This window comes from Bos indicus x Bos taurus, chromosome 2 (genome assembly GCF_003369695.1).
Source record: "Bos indicus x Bos taurus breed Angus x Brahman F1 hybrid chromosome 2, Bos_hybrid_MaternalHap_v2.0, whole genome shotgun sequence".
NCBI classification, from domain to species: Eukaryota; Metazoa; Chordata; class Mammalia; order Artiodactyla; family Bovidae; genus Bos; species Bos indicus x Bos taurus.
This window is the reverse complement of record NC_040077.1, coordinates 97,784,361-97,798,624: the sequence shown is the minus strand read 5'-3', so window position 1 is coordinate 97,798,624 and position 14,264 is coordinate 97,784,361. Positions and strand designations below refer to the sequence as shown.

The window sequence follows — 14,264 nt, the reverse complement described above, 5'->3', positions numbered from 1 at the left end:
GCAAAAAATTATATAGCATGCTCTGGAGAGAATCCAAGATGTGGCTGGACAATTTTTTGCTAGAGAGATTATGCATAGGACACTGGGATCCAATTTAGCTGAATCCAGGAAATAGAGAAATCTGAGAAATCTTGAGAAATCTGTATACAGGTTAGAACTGGACATGGAACAGTTAGAACTGGACATGGAACAACAGACTGGTTCCAAATAGGAAAAGGAGTATGTCAAGGCTTATATTGTCACCCTGCTTATTTAACTTATATGCAGAGTACATAATGAGAAACACTGGGCTGGATGAAGCACAAGCAGGAGTCAAGATTGCCAGGAGAAATATCAATAGCCTCAGATATGCAGATGACACCACCCTTATGGTAGAAAGCAAAGAACTAAAAAGCCTGTTGATGAAGTAAAAGAGGAGAGTGAAAAAATTGGCTTCAAGTTCAACATTCAGAAAACTAAGATCATGGCATCCAGTCCCATCACTTCATGGCAAATAGATGGGGAAACAGTGGAAATAGTGACTGATCTTATTTTCTGGGGCTCCAAAATCACTGCAGATGGTGACTGCAGCCATGAAATTAAAAGACACTTGCTCCTTGGAAGAAAAGTTATGACCAACCTAGACAGCATATTAAAAAGCAGAGACATGACTTTGCCAACAAAGGTCTGTCTAGTCAAGGCTATGGTTTTTCCAGTAGTTATGAATGGATGTGAGAGTTGGACTATAAAAAAAAGCTGAGTGCTGAAGAATTGATGCTTTTGAACTGTGGTGTTGGAGAAGGCCCTTGAGAGTCCCTTGGACTGCAAGAGATCCAACCAGTCCATCCTAAAGGAAATCAGTCCTAAATATTCATTAGAAGGAATGATGCTGAAGCTGAAACTACAATACTTTGGCCACCTGATGCAAAGAACTGACTCATTTGAAAAGACCCTGATGCTGGGAAAGATTGAAGGTGGGAGAAGGGGATGACAGAGGATGAGATGGTTGGATGGCATCACCGACTCTATGGACCTACGTTTGAGTAAACTCTGGGACTTGGTGATGGACAGGGAGGTCTGGTGTGCTGCAGTCCATGAAGTCACAAAGAGTTGGACACGACTAAGCAACTGAACTGAACTCAGGAAACAGAGATGGCATTATTTAGATAAGATCTAGGGAAAACCCTCTTGTCTAATGAGAGGGGTCATCTTGACATACAGGGGAGACCCACTAGGTTTTTGAAAATGTTATATTAATAGCAATTACTGGCTTAGATTGAAAGGGTCAGAAACTGCACAAAATGAAAGTTTTTAGACCCTCAAAATTTTACAGTCAGGCAATGCACGATAGAGCTACTGAGTAACAAACATGTACTAACCTTCTGAAAAAAAGAAGGTAAATCATAGACCTAAATGTGAAAGGAGAACAATAAAACTAGAAGAAAACAATATCTTCATGTCTTTGGGGATAGTCAACTTCTTAAACAGGATATAAACAATACTAATCATAAAAGGAAAATTGTTAATTTGGACTTTGTTAAAATTATGAACCTATTTCCATTAAAGACAGCATCAAAAAGATCAATAAAGCATACACTGAGTTAAGACACTTGCTATATGTTTATATTTGTATGTCTCTCTCTCTCTCTCTCTCTCTATATATATATATCCAACAAAGATGTTGTATCCTGAATATATTAATAATTGTGAAAGTGAAGGTGTTAGTTGCTTAGTCGTATCTGACTCTTTGTGACCCCACAGACTGTAGCCCGCCAGACTCCTCAGTCCATGGGATTCTCCAGGCAAGAATATTGGAATGGGTTGCCATGCCCTTCTCCATTGGATCTTCCTGACCCAGGGATTGAACCCAGGTCTCCAGCATTGCTGGCAGATTCTTTACTGTTTGAGCCACAAGGGAAGTCATTAATAATTTAATTTATTCCTAAAAAATAAGAAAATAGCAATCCAATTAAAAATAGGCATAACCCAGAGTTGTAAACTTTAAAATGGTTAAAATAGTAAACTTTTATGTGTATTTTGCCACAGTAAGAACTTCTTTTAAATAAAAAAAACAGAAAACTGAACAGGTCTTTTATAGAGGAGGGATATCCAAATGAACAAGTATATAAAAATGTTTAAAATTATTACTCATCAAAGGAATGCAGTTAAAACCACAGTGAAATACACTGCGTACATATATCCTTATAATTCAGCAGTTCTACTCTTAGGAACTTTCCCAGGAGAAATGAATACATTTATACACAAAAAGACATATATAAGAATTATTGTAATAGCTTCCCACCCAGGTAGCGCTAGTGGTAAAGAACCCGCCTACCAATGCAGGAGACATAAGAGGTGCAAGTTTGATCCCTGGGTTGGGAAGATCCCCTGGAGAAGGAAATGGCAACCCATTCCAGTATTCTTGCCTGGAAAATCCTGTGGACAGAGAAGCCTGTTGGGCTACAGTCCATAGGGTTGTAAAGAGTCGGGCACAACTGAAGCAACATTGTAATAGCTTTACTTATTAAAGTCTGAAACTAGAGCAATCTAAATATCTATTGGCAGAATTGTGTCATATCCATAAAAAGGATAGGCTGCTTTTCAATAGTGTAGATGTGTTTCCCAGAATTACGTTGGCTGAAAGAAAAGAGTACATACTGTATATTAAACATAGATAAAAGTTAGCAGTGATAGACCTTACAATTGTGGTTACTTCAGTGCAAGTGGTAGGACTTGCACTGAAAAGTCCTTGACCAGGAAAGGGTACAGCCAAGATTTCTGGGTTGTTGGAACTGCTGTGTATCTCGGTCATGGTGAATGACCGATGGTGGATGCTACATGTATATGTGTGCAAAGATTGATCATGATACGTATCTTCTTCACTATAGAAGTATATATGGATTCATGCTACACAGAGTTAGCCCATCCTTATTTTGGTCATCTCTTTTTACATAATAAACCATCCCCAAATTTAGTGGTTTAAAAACAATTTATAACCTCATGATTCTGTAAATTACCTGAGTGGTTCTTCTTTCAGTCTTGTCTAAGGGGTCTCATACAGTTACAGTGAGATGGCAGCTGGGGCTGGAGTCATCTAGGGTTTTGAATGGGCTTGAATAATTGGGTTTCATTCTCTCTTTATGTAATCTCAGAGCCTTTCCATGGAGCTTCTCCACCAGATTTTTCTTGAGCACAGTAGTTTTACCTGGTGATCCAGATTCTCAAAAATGCAAATATGAAAGCTGTCAGTGCTTTTTAAGACTTAGGTGTGGAATAGTGTGGTTTTATTGGTTAAAGGGAATCCATGTAGGATTTAATGTGGGAGAAACTATTCAAGGGCAAGAGTACTAGGAGCCATCAGTAGGGACTACCATTGACCATCTCTGATTCCCAATTACTGACATCTCTCTCATATGTAAAAATGACTTAATCTTTTCCTGTCAGTTCAGTTCAGTTCAGTTCAGTTGCTCAGTCGTGTCCGACTCTGAGACCCCATGGACTTCAGCACACCAGGCCTCCCTGTCCATCACCAACTCCCGAAGTTTACTCAAATTCATGTCCATCAAGTTGGTGATGCCATCCAACCATCTCATCCTCTGTCATCCCCTTCTCCTCTCACTTTCAATCTTTCCCAGCATCAGGGTCTTTTCAAATGAGTCAGTTCTTTGCATCAGATGGCCAGAGTATTGGAGTTTCAGCCCCAATACTTATTTTCCCCTGAAGACCTCCAATTTCTCATCTCATCACCTCATTAGGTTCAGGCTTAAAATCTTAAAATCATCCTCTTAAATCATGTCCAGGTACCTGCACTGAGACTTTTTATGTATGGCTCCCCAGGTGTTTTTCTTTAGGTTTAGCTCCTCATGTGTGGTTTCTCTGGATGGAAAGATTTGTGAACTAATGTTATTAGTTATTTGATTTATACTCAACATATAATAGTGAGACAGGGATAATCAGAAGAAATACTGCTCAGACAGGGGGAATGGGAAGAATATAGCAGTTCTGAAATACACAGTTACTGCATGTTGCAGGTTTGTTAATGTGGGCCTGTTCCTCTGGAAATGGTTCTTTCTTAGCTTTTAGTTCTGCCCTAGCAACTCCTGGCTACATCCTCTGAGTAATCTTTTCTTTTCCATAAAAAGAAGCACCTTTTAAAATATGTAGTGGTTTTCTCAGCATGCTTCCTCTCTGTAAAAGACTAAAAGCCCAGAGGTCTTGTCATTTTGAGCTGCTTCTGTCCTAGTACAAGTTCAAGTCTAAAACTTCATGGTGTTCCTATGTATCACATTGAAATAAACTCCATTATAGAAATATCATATCTGCATACCTCTTCAACACACACCTTACTGGGTTTTGGACTTTGTGTGAGGCTGCTGTGGGACAATACCCTGAAGATACTTACTGGCATTTTTTGTGTAGCACAAGGCGCACCTTTAAGATTCTTTAGAGCCCTCTTGTCTACATGCGAGGATCTGTGAACATGTTTCAAACCTTTCTAACGTCTTGGTTTTCCAGTCTCATCTCTGAGATCCTGACTTTGTGGCCACAGTTTTACTGGCAGCTCTCTGGATTTGACCTTTGTACTGATGTCATTTCTTCCTGTGTGAAACTTTTGCTGTCTGGACTGGCTGTAAATGAGAAACAGTCTTATTTTTGAACCCATCAAGTCTTAGTTCTGTATTTTCTTTAAATTTTGCTTGAAAACTTAGCTCCTTTTGTGCCTAAGCTCATTACTCCATCCATACTTAATCATAGGCAGTTAAGTGAACAATTGGCACTTAAATATTCTGCCTAGAAACCTCCTTAGCCAGATCTATGAATTCATTATGTACCATTTTTATCCTCCACACTTTTATAGGCAATTATTATACTACTTGTTGTGTCAGAGCAACAAGATAAAAGAAATAGAGGTAAAAGGATTGGGATAATTATTTAGAATCATCATTTGTAGAGGTTATGATCCCTTAGCTGGGCAAAATTCATAAAAAGCATAATTTAGTATGCATTTTTACTTGATTTTGTCCCTTTTGCAACAGTAATCTCTAATAAGAATGTCAGATAATAATAGCTAATAGTTATTAAGCAATTATTATGTGCCAGACACTGTTTCAACTTATGAATACCTTATACATAATTCTTCTTTCATGCCCGATTTTATACGAGAAAACCGAGGGGAAAAAAAAGAATTGGAAGATACAAAAATAAATGAAAAATATACAGGTTAGAGGAGAAGATTCAGCATATGTGTTCACAGAGGGAAACACCTAGGATAGCTGGCTTCTGCAACCACTTTTGTCCTGGAGCTTTGGCAGAAATTTTTAAATTTGGTGCAGTTGCTAGTAGATGATGGTTATGGGGGATGCTGTTGGGCTCTTTTTTGAGACCTGAAACACACAGCCAGTTTTCACTTCAGAACATTTTTGACCAATGTTTTCCTCATCAGTTCAGTTCAGTTCAGTCAGTAGCTCAGTCGTGTCTGACTCTTTGCGACCCCATGAATCGCAGCACGCCAGGCCTCCCTGTCCATCACCAACTCCCAGAGTTCACCCAGACTCACGTCCATCAAATTGGTGAGGCCATCCAGCCACCTCATCCTCTGTCGTCCCCTTCTCTTCCTGCTCCCAATCCCTCCAAGCATCAGTCTTCTCCAGTGAGTCAACTCTTCGCATGAGGTGGCCAAAGTACTGGAGTTTCAGCTTTAGCATCATTCCTTCCAAAGAACACCCAGGACTGATCTCCTTTAGAATGGACTGGTTGGATCTCCTTGTAGTCCAAGGGACTCTCAAGAGTCTTCTCCAACACCACAGTTCAAAAGCATCAATTCTTTAGCGCTCAGCTTTCTTTACCATCTAACTCTCACATCCATACATGACCACTGGAAAAACCATAGCCTTGACTAGACGGATCTTTGTTGGCAAAGTAATGTCTCTGCTTTTGAATATGCTATCTAGGTTGGTCCTAACTTTCCTTCCAAGGAGTAAGCATCTCTTAACTTCATGGCTGCAGTCACCATCTGCAGTGATTTTGGAGCCCAAAAACATAAAGTCTGACACTGTTTCCACTGTTTACCCATCTATTTCCCATGAAGTGATGGGACCAGATGCCATGATCTTCATTTTCTGAATGTTGAACTTAAAGCCAACTTTTTCACTCTCCTCTTTCACTTTCATCAAGAGGCTTTTTAGTTCCTCTTCACTTTCTGCCATAAGGGTGGTGTCATCTGCATATCTGAGGTTATGATATTTCTCCGGGAAATCTTGATTCTAGCTTGTGCTTCTTCCAGCCCCATGTTTCTCATGATGTACTCTGCATATAAGTTAAATAAGCAGAGTGACAATATACAGCCTTGATGTATTCCTTTTCCTATTTGGAACCAGTCTGTTGTTCCATGTCCAGTTCTAACTGTTGCTTCGTGACCTGCATATAGGTTTCTCAAGGGGCAGGTCAGGTGGTCTGGTATTCCCATCTCCTTCAGAATTTTCCACAGTGCATTGTGATCCACACAGTCAAAGGCTTTGGCATAGTCAATAAAGCAGAAGTAGATATTTTTATGGAACTCTCTTCCTTTTTCAATGATCCAGTGGATGTTGGCAATTTGATCTCTGGTTCCTCTGCCTTTTCTAAAACCAGGTTGAACATCTGGAAGTTCACGGTTCACGTATTGCTGAAGCCTGGCTTGGAGAATTTTGAGCATTACTTTACTAGAGTGTGAGATGAGTGCAATTGTGTGGTAGTTTCAGCATTCTTTGGCATTGCCTTTCTTTGGGATTGGAATGAAAACTGACCTTTTCCAGTCCTGTGGTCACTGCTGAGTTTTCCAAATGTGCTGGCATATTGAGTGCAGCACTTTCACAGCATCATCTTTCAAGATTTGAAATAGCTCCACTGGAATTCCATCACCTCCACTAGCTTTGTTCATAGTGATGCTTTCTAAGGCCCACTTGACTTCACATTCCAGGATGTATGGCTCTAGATGAGTGATCACATCATCGTGATTATCTTGGTCATGAAGATCTTTTTTGTACAGTTCTTCTGTGTATTCTTGCACCTCTTTTTAATATCTTCTGCTTCTGTTAGTCCATCCCATTTCTGTCTTTTATTGAGCCCATCTTTGCATGAAATGTTCCCTTGGTATCTCTAATTTTCTTTTTCTTTTTTTTTTTCTAATTTTCTTGAAGAGATCTCTAGTCTTTCCCATTCTGTTGTTTTCCTCTATTTCTTTGCATTGATTGCTGAGGAAGGCTTTCTTATCTCTCCTTGCTATTCTTTGGAACTCTGCATTCAGATGCTTATATCTTTCCTTTTCTCCTTTGCTTTTCGCTTCTCTTCTTTTCACAGCTATTTGTAAGGCCTCCCCAGACAGCCATTTTGCTTTTTTGCATTTCTTTTCCATGGGGATGGTCTTGATCCCTGTCTCCTATACAATGTCAAGAACCTCCATCCATAGTTCATCAGGCACTCTATCTATCAGATCTAGTCCCTTAAATCTATTTCTCACTTCCACTGTATAATCATAAGGGATTTGATTTAGGTCATACCTGAATGGTCTAGTGGTTTTCCCTACTTTCCTCAATTTCAGTCTGAATTTGGCAATAAGGAGTTCATGGTCTGAGCCACAGTCAGCTCCTGGTCTTGCTTTTGCTGACTGTATAGAGCTTCTCCATCTTTGGCTGCAAAGAATATAATCAATCTGATTTCAGTGTTGACCATCTAGTGATGTCCATGTGTAGAGTCTTCTCTTATGTTGTTGGAAGAGGGTGTTTGCTATGACCAGTGCATTCTCTTGGCAAAACTCTATTAGCCTTTGCCCTGCTTCATTTTGTATTCCAAGGCCAAATTTGCCTGTTACTCCAGGTGTTTCTTGACTTTCTACTTTTGTATTCCAGTCCCCTGTAATGAAAAGGACATCTTTTTTGGGTGTTAGTTCTAAAAGGTCTTGTAGGTCTTCATAGAACCGTTCAACTTCAGCTTCTTCAGTGTTACTAGTTGGGGCATAGACTTGGATTACTGTGATACTGAACGGTTTGCCTTGGAAATGAACAGAGATCATACTGTTGTTTTTGAGATGCATCCAAGTACGGCATTTCAGACTCTTTTGTTGACCATGAAGGCTACTCCATTTCTTCTAAGGGATTCCTGCCCACAGTAGTAGATATAATGGTCATCTGAGTTAAATTCACCCATTCCAGTCCGTTTTAGTTTGCTGATTCCTAGAATGTCGATGTTCACTCTTGCATATATATGGAGCATATATTATGCTTATGTTTTCCTCATAACACTGGCTAAATACTCAGGCTGCAGAGAACAGTAGGCTTAAAAAAATCATCAGTGACAAAACCCATTCAAAGAAGGGTGGCACTCTCAGTGTACTCTTAAGATTTTTTTCTTAAAGTCTGAATGATTAGGGAAAGGTCTGTAAAATACAGCAAACACTTAACTGAAAATCTTGAAGGGCCAAGAACAAATTAGGGATAGAAAACCATATGAGGGCAGCAACCCATAGTTAACTGAGCGCACTCCCCATGTAGATTAAAGAGAGAAACCCGCAGTTTGTCTGCTTAGCAGTGGGGAAAGGGAATCCTCTGTGGAGAAAGATTACATCATTTGGAGCCTTTGTGATTTTTAAAAATATACTGTCTGGCATTCAATCAAAAATTACTAGGCATCCCAAAAGATAGGACCAGATGACTAGCCTTCAAGAGAGAAAAACAGACAGATTACTAAGATACAGTTAGTAATGGAGCATATATTATGCTTATCTGTTAAGAGCATGCTGTGCTGTGCTTAGTCACTCAGTCGTGTCTTTTTGTGACCCCATGGACTCTAGCCCTCCAGTCTCTGTCCATGGCATTCTCCAGGCATGAATACTAGAGTGGGTTGCCATGCCCTCCTCCAGGGGATCTTGCTAACCCAGGGATCAAACCCAGGTCCCGCACATTGCAAATGGATTCTTTACCAGCTGAGTCACCAGGGAAGCCCAAGAATACTGAAGTGGGTAGCCTGTCCCTTCTTCAGGGGATCTTCCTGTCCCTGGAATGGAACTGAGGTCTCCTGCATTTCAGGTGGATTCTTTACCAGCTGAGCTACCAGGGAAGCCGTCATGGAGTATACAGTGAAAGTGACTAAAGTGAAGTCGCTCAGTCATGTCCAACTCTTTGTGACCCCATGGATTACAACCTAAGAGGCTCCTCTGTCCATGGGATTTTCCAGGCGAGAATACTGGAGTGGGTTGCCATTTCCTTCTCCAGGAGATCTTCCCGACCTGGGGATCAAACCCAGGTCTCCCACATTGGAGGCAGATGCTTTACCGTCTGAGCCACCAGGGGAGTATAAGATACAGTTAAGGAACCAAAAGACTTATTAAGATTAAATACTCAAATAGAAGCACAGAGATAAAAATAGAAAAAAAAATACACAAACAGAATTAGAGAACTGTGAATTAGTGAAATAAATTAACCATATATGTTATTGGACTCTGCTGCTGCTGCTGAGTCACTTCAGTCGTGTCCAACTCTCTGTGACCCCATAGACGGCAGCCCACCAGGATGCCCTGTCCCTGGGATTCTCCAGGCAAGAACACTGGAGTGGGTTTCCATTTCCTTCTCCAATGCATGAAAGTGAAAAGTGAAAGTGAAGTCACTCAGTCATGTCTGACCCTCAGTGACCCCATGGAGTGTAGCCTTCCAGGCTCCTCCATCCATGGGATTTTCCAGGCAAGAGTACTGGAGTGGGGTGCCATTGCCTTCTCCGTATTGGACTCTAGAAGAAAGGAAAGAAAATAGGGGGTAAGTAACATTTGAACAGGGAGCAAGAAATGGCAACCCACTCCAGTGTTCTTGCCTGGAGAATCCCAGGGGTCGGGGAGCCTGGTGGGCTGCCATCTATGGGGTCGCCCAGAGTCGGACACGACTGAAGTGACTTAGCAGCAGCAGCAACATTTGAACAGATAATAATAGTATTTCCGAAACTAAAGCAGGACATCAACTGATGGATACAAATTCTCTGAAACTCAAAAATAACAAATACATAGAAATTATATCAAGACATAGGAGGCCTGCTAAAAAGTGAGGACATAGAAAAATGTTAAAAGTAGTCAGGGTAAAAAAGATATATTACCTTCACATGAGGTCAACAATAAGACCTAACTACTGGGTAGAAGGAGCTTCCCAGGTGGCGCTAGTGGTAAAGAACCTGTCTGCCAGTGCAGGAGCTGTAGGAGATGCAGGTTCTATCCCTGGGTTGGGCAGATTCCCTGGAGGAGGAAATGGCAAGCCACTCCAGTATTCTTGCCTGGAGAATCTCATGATCACAGGAGCCTGGAGGGCTACAGTCCATAGGTTGCAGAGTCTAACATGACTGAAGTGACTTAGCATGCATGCACACTGAGTAGAAATAATGGAAACCAGATGAAAAGGTGAATATTCTTAAAGTGCTGCAAGAAAAAAAGTCAATCTGGTATTCTATATCCATAAAAATATCCTTAAAAATGATGATATACAAAAGTTTCAAATAAATAAAAATGGAGGGAATTTGTTGATAGCAAATCTACACAACAGGAGAAGGAACATGATCCTATACGGAAACAGAATTGTAGAAAGAAGTGAAGAACAATGGAAAGAATAAATATATGGGTAATATAAATGTTGACAATAAAAATAATGGTAGTATAATGTAGTGTTTTAACTATATATGGACTTGAAATGCATTACAACAGTAACAAAGAGGAGAGTGAATGGAGTTTAAAAGTGTTCTAATGTTCCAGTGTTTTCAGGGAAGTGGTAAAAGGAATAATTTGTTTTATACTCTAAAAGCCTTAAGTTACGTATGCATTGTAATCTCTAGGAAAACCACTAAAAGAAAAGAGAAGAATGTATAAGTTGAAGTTAATTGAGGGGAAAAACATGACAAAATATTTTATCAATCCTAATAAACCAGAATCAGTGAAACGTAAGAACAAATATACATACGCAAAAATTTCCATATGCAATATAGAAAATAAATCCAGTTTCTGGTTCTTTGCAAAGAAATTGTTAAATCTCTAGCAAGATTCCTCAATAAAAATTGAAAGTTGCTTTGACATTTATAAATTTGTTAATGTAGTAACCCACATTAAGAAAAGTCAAGTAATCATTTCAATAGATTCATAAAAAGTATATGATTAAGTTCAACATTAACATAGTTAAAAAAAATACTTTGGCAGAGAAGACATATATTCTGATAAAGTGTATACAGAAAAAAACTGCAATCATTCTTAATCCTTGTAATTTTTAATTATGAAAAATTTTTAGAAGCATTTACTGTATAATAAGGGACAAAACAATGTGTCTTTTGGCCATTTCTATTCATATTGAACTGGTGAGCCTATCCAGCATGTTTGGAACCTTATAAATAAAAATAGTTCAAGGTTTTAGGACTGAATGAAAGAATCTAAACTGTCATGACTTGTAGAGAATATGTTTGATTAATGGAAAAACCTACCTAGGAACCGGGCTCCTCCTGACTTTTTGTTTGATCTTTTGAGCATTACCCTTACTCACAAGACTGGGGCGGGACAGGGATCACCATCATAGGTGGAAGAATGGAGTGCTAAATTACCTTCTAAAGGGAAGTTTCTAAAGGTTTCACAGATGACTCCTCTTCATGGTGTTCTGACTAGAATTTAGTAATTTGTAGATGCAAGGACACTTGGGAAATGTGCCCAACTGAAAATCAGGAGTTTTAGAACAGGGAGGAAGCCAACACAGATATTGGGAGGAAAGTAGCAGTCTTCATCACAGGCTCGTGGAGGCGAGACAGGAAGAGAAGTCATCAAAGGTATTGGCATTGTTCTGTTTCTAAAAGTAGGATAGTGTGTATAGGTGCTTTTTAAACGTTATTTTATACCTCCCTTATAAATTATATACTTTTGTATATATGAAACGGTTCATTACTAAAATTAAAACATGTAGTGGATAGTTTTCAGGCTTTACTTTGCTTGAATCTTATGCAGCATATGGTATTGTTGATCACTCCCTCTAGACATTTGAATTTTTATTGGCAAGAATCTCCAGGTTTTTCTCTTATTTCTCCATCCATTCCTTTTCAGCCTCCTGGGCTTCACTTTCTCTGCAGGGGAAAAAAGGCCTTTTCCTAGATGCCCCTCACTTGTCTCCATAATTATTTAGGATAGTTTCAAATTGGCTAATGGGTTTCCTGGATTTGGAAAAATTGCAAGAGAAAACTAATTACATGGTAAATATTCAGATTTTATCACCAAATTTTATTCATAATGTTCTAGCCATACATGGAAAAAGAGAGGTTAGCACATTTTTTTCTTTGTAATTTTAAATAATTGTTCCTTATATCTTTTTGAACTACATCATAAAAGAACAAATAATTCTAGAGTGAGTCACAAGTACCAGTGCATCTTGTAAAGGTAAGAAATTGCAACTGTTCCCATAGATATATAGCATCATTAGAATAAATTTTGGAAATAACTCACAGCTTTATTATCATGTCCCCCATGTTATATCTTCTTACAAAATCATCAATTTGCTTGACCACCCAGAATAATGACTGCATTTCCTAGACTTCTTGCAGCTGAGTATGATTAGCTGACCTAAGTCTTGGCCAATGCAATATAAACAGAAGTCATTACATGATAAATTTTAGCATATATTAACAGGAACTATTTTTCCCCCAGTGGAATAGTCTTAGGCACACATGTATTTGAAAATTCTATTCACTTAAGTTTTTTTAAGAGCAAATGAGATAAAATCCATTTGGTCAGCACTCAAGCTTCAACCATATGTTAGGGATTGTGTCAGGTTCCAGGAATACAGGATTGAACAAATTATAGTCCCAACCTTCAAGGAGCTCACAGTCCAAAGGAAATCTAGTTAAATGCTATGGCAGGCATGGCTATGCCTCTCTCTGTCAAAACACAGAGAAAACATGCCAGTTAGCCAGGAAACTCAAACTCAAGAAAATTGACAAACTCAATGTAAGTTTACAAAGTAATTTTTTTTAAATAGCATCTAAAATTCTGTTATTATGAGCATTTTAAATATCATTTCAAAAAAAAGAGTCCTAATGATACTGTAGTAGGTGGAGGTAAGAGGTGACAGAAGGAACGCAAGTAAACTCATATTAACTTTTAAAATATTTTTTCTGTTTTATAGAATTTTTTCATTGGTTGTATCCTTATCTGCTCTGTTAGTTGCTCAGTCATGTCCAATTCTTTGTGACCCGTGGACTTTTGCCAGCCAGGCTGCTGTCCATAGGATTCTCCAGGCAAGAATACTGGAGCGGGTTGCCATTTCCTTCTCCAGGGAATCTTCCCAACCCAGGGATTGAACCCTGGTCTCCCACATTGCAGACTGATTCTTTATAGTCTGAGCCACCAGAGAAGCCCAACTACTTATAACCAGAAAAAAATAATTTAAGAACCCAACATTTAAACATTATTTATTTTTAATGTAGCAGTGTAACTTTTTTATTTAGCAACATGATTTTCATGAGATTTCTGGAATCTTAACTTTACCTTAAACTGAGACTCATGTAACATACTGCATATTTTATACATATCTTTATTTTTTTTATTGAAGGATAATTGCTTTACAGAATTTTGTTGTTTTCTGTCAAACCTCAACATTAATCAGCCATAGGTATACATATATCCCCTCCCTTTTGAACCTCCCTCCCATTCCCTTCCCATCCACCCCTCTAGGTTGATACAGTGCCCCTGTTGAGTTTCCTGAGCCATACAGCAAATTCCCGTTGGCTATCTATTTTACATATGGTAATGTAAGTAATGTTTTATTTTAAATTCAGTTTTATTTAATGTATATATATGATATTCTTCATAGTGTTTCACTATTGTTCCAGGGTAGATATTGCCTGGTATTATAATTCAAAGCAGACTCTAGTTTCACTCATTGGTTATAACAGATTAGAAGGAGGAAAACAGTACAGTTGACCCTGGAACAAGGTGGGGTTATAGAGGCATCAACCCCACACAGCAAAAAAAAAAAAGTCTAAGGCAATGCGTAACTTTATAGTCAGTTGGCCTTCCTCCCTGTCTTGTGGTTCAGCATCCAAGGATTCAGCCAACCATGGCTCATGTAATACTATAGTACCTATTAAGTAAAAAAAACCCGCATATAAGTAGACCTGCATAGTTCAAGCCTGTGTTCAACAGTCAGCTATAGGCACAATTCTTCTTAGCATGGTACCTGCTCAGTGTCGCATTTCTCACTAATCTGAAGTGTAATCATTTTCTTTTGACCTAAAGTTGTTCAAACTCA

The 14,264-nt window shown here is 38.9% G+C and overlaps 1 protein-coding gene across 9 annotated transcripts in view; it reads left to right on the top strand.

The window, feature by feature from the left end:
• Positions 1-14,264, top strand: part of KANSL1L (KAT8 regulatory NSL complex subunit 1 like) — a 125,902-nt gene that overhangs the window by 87,699 nt on the left and 23,939 nt on the right. The gene's annotated exons all lie outside the window — the stretch shown is intronic.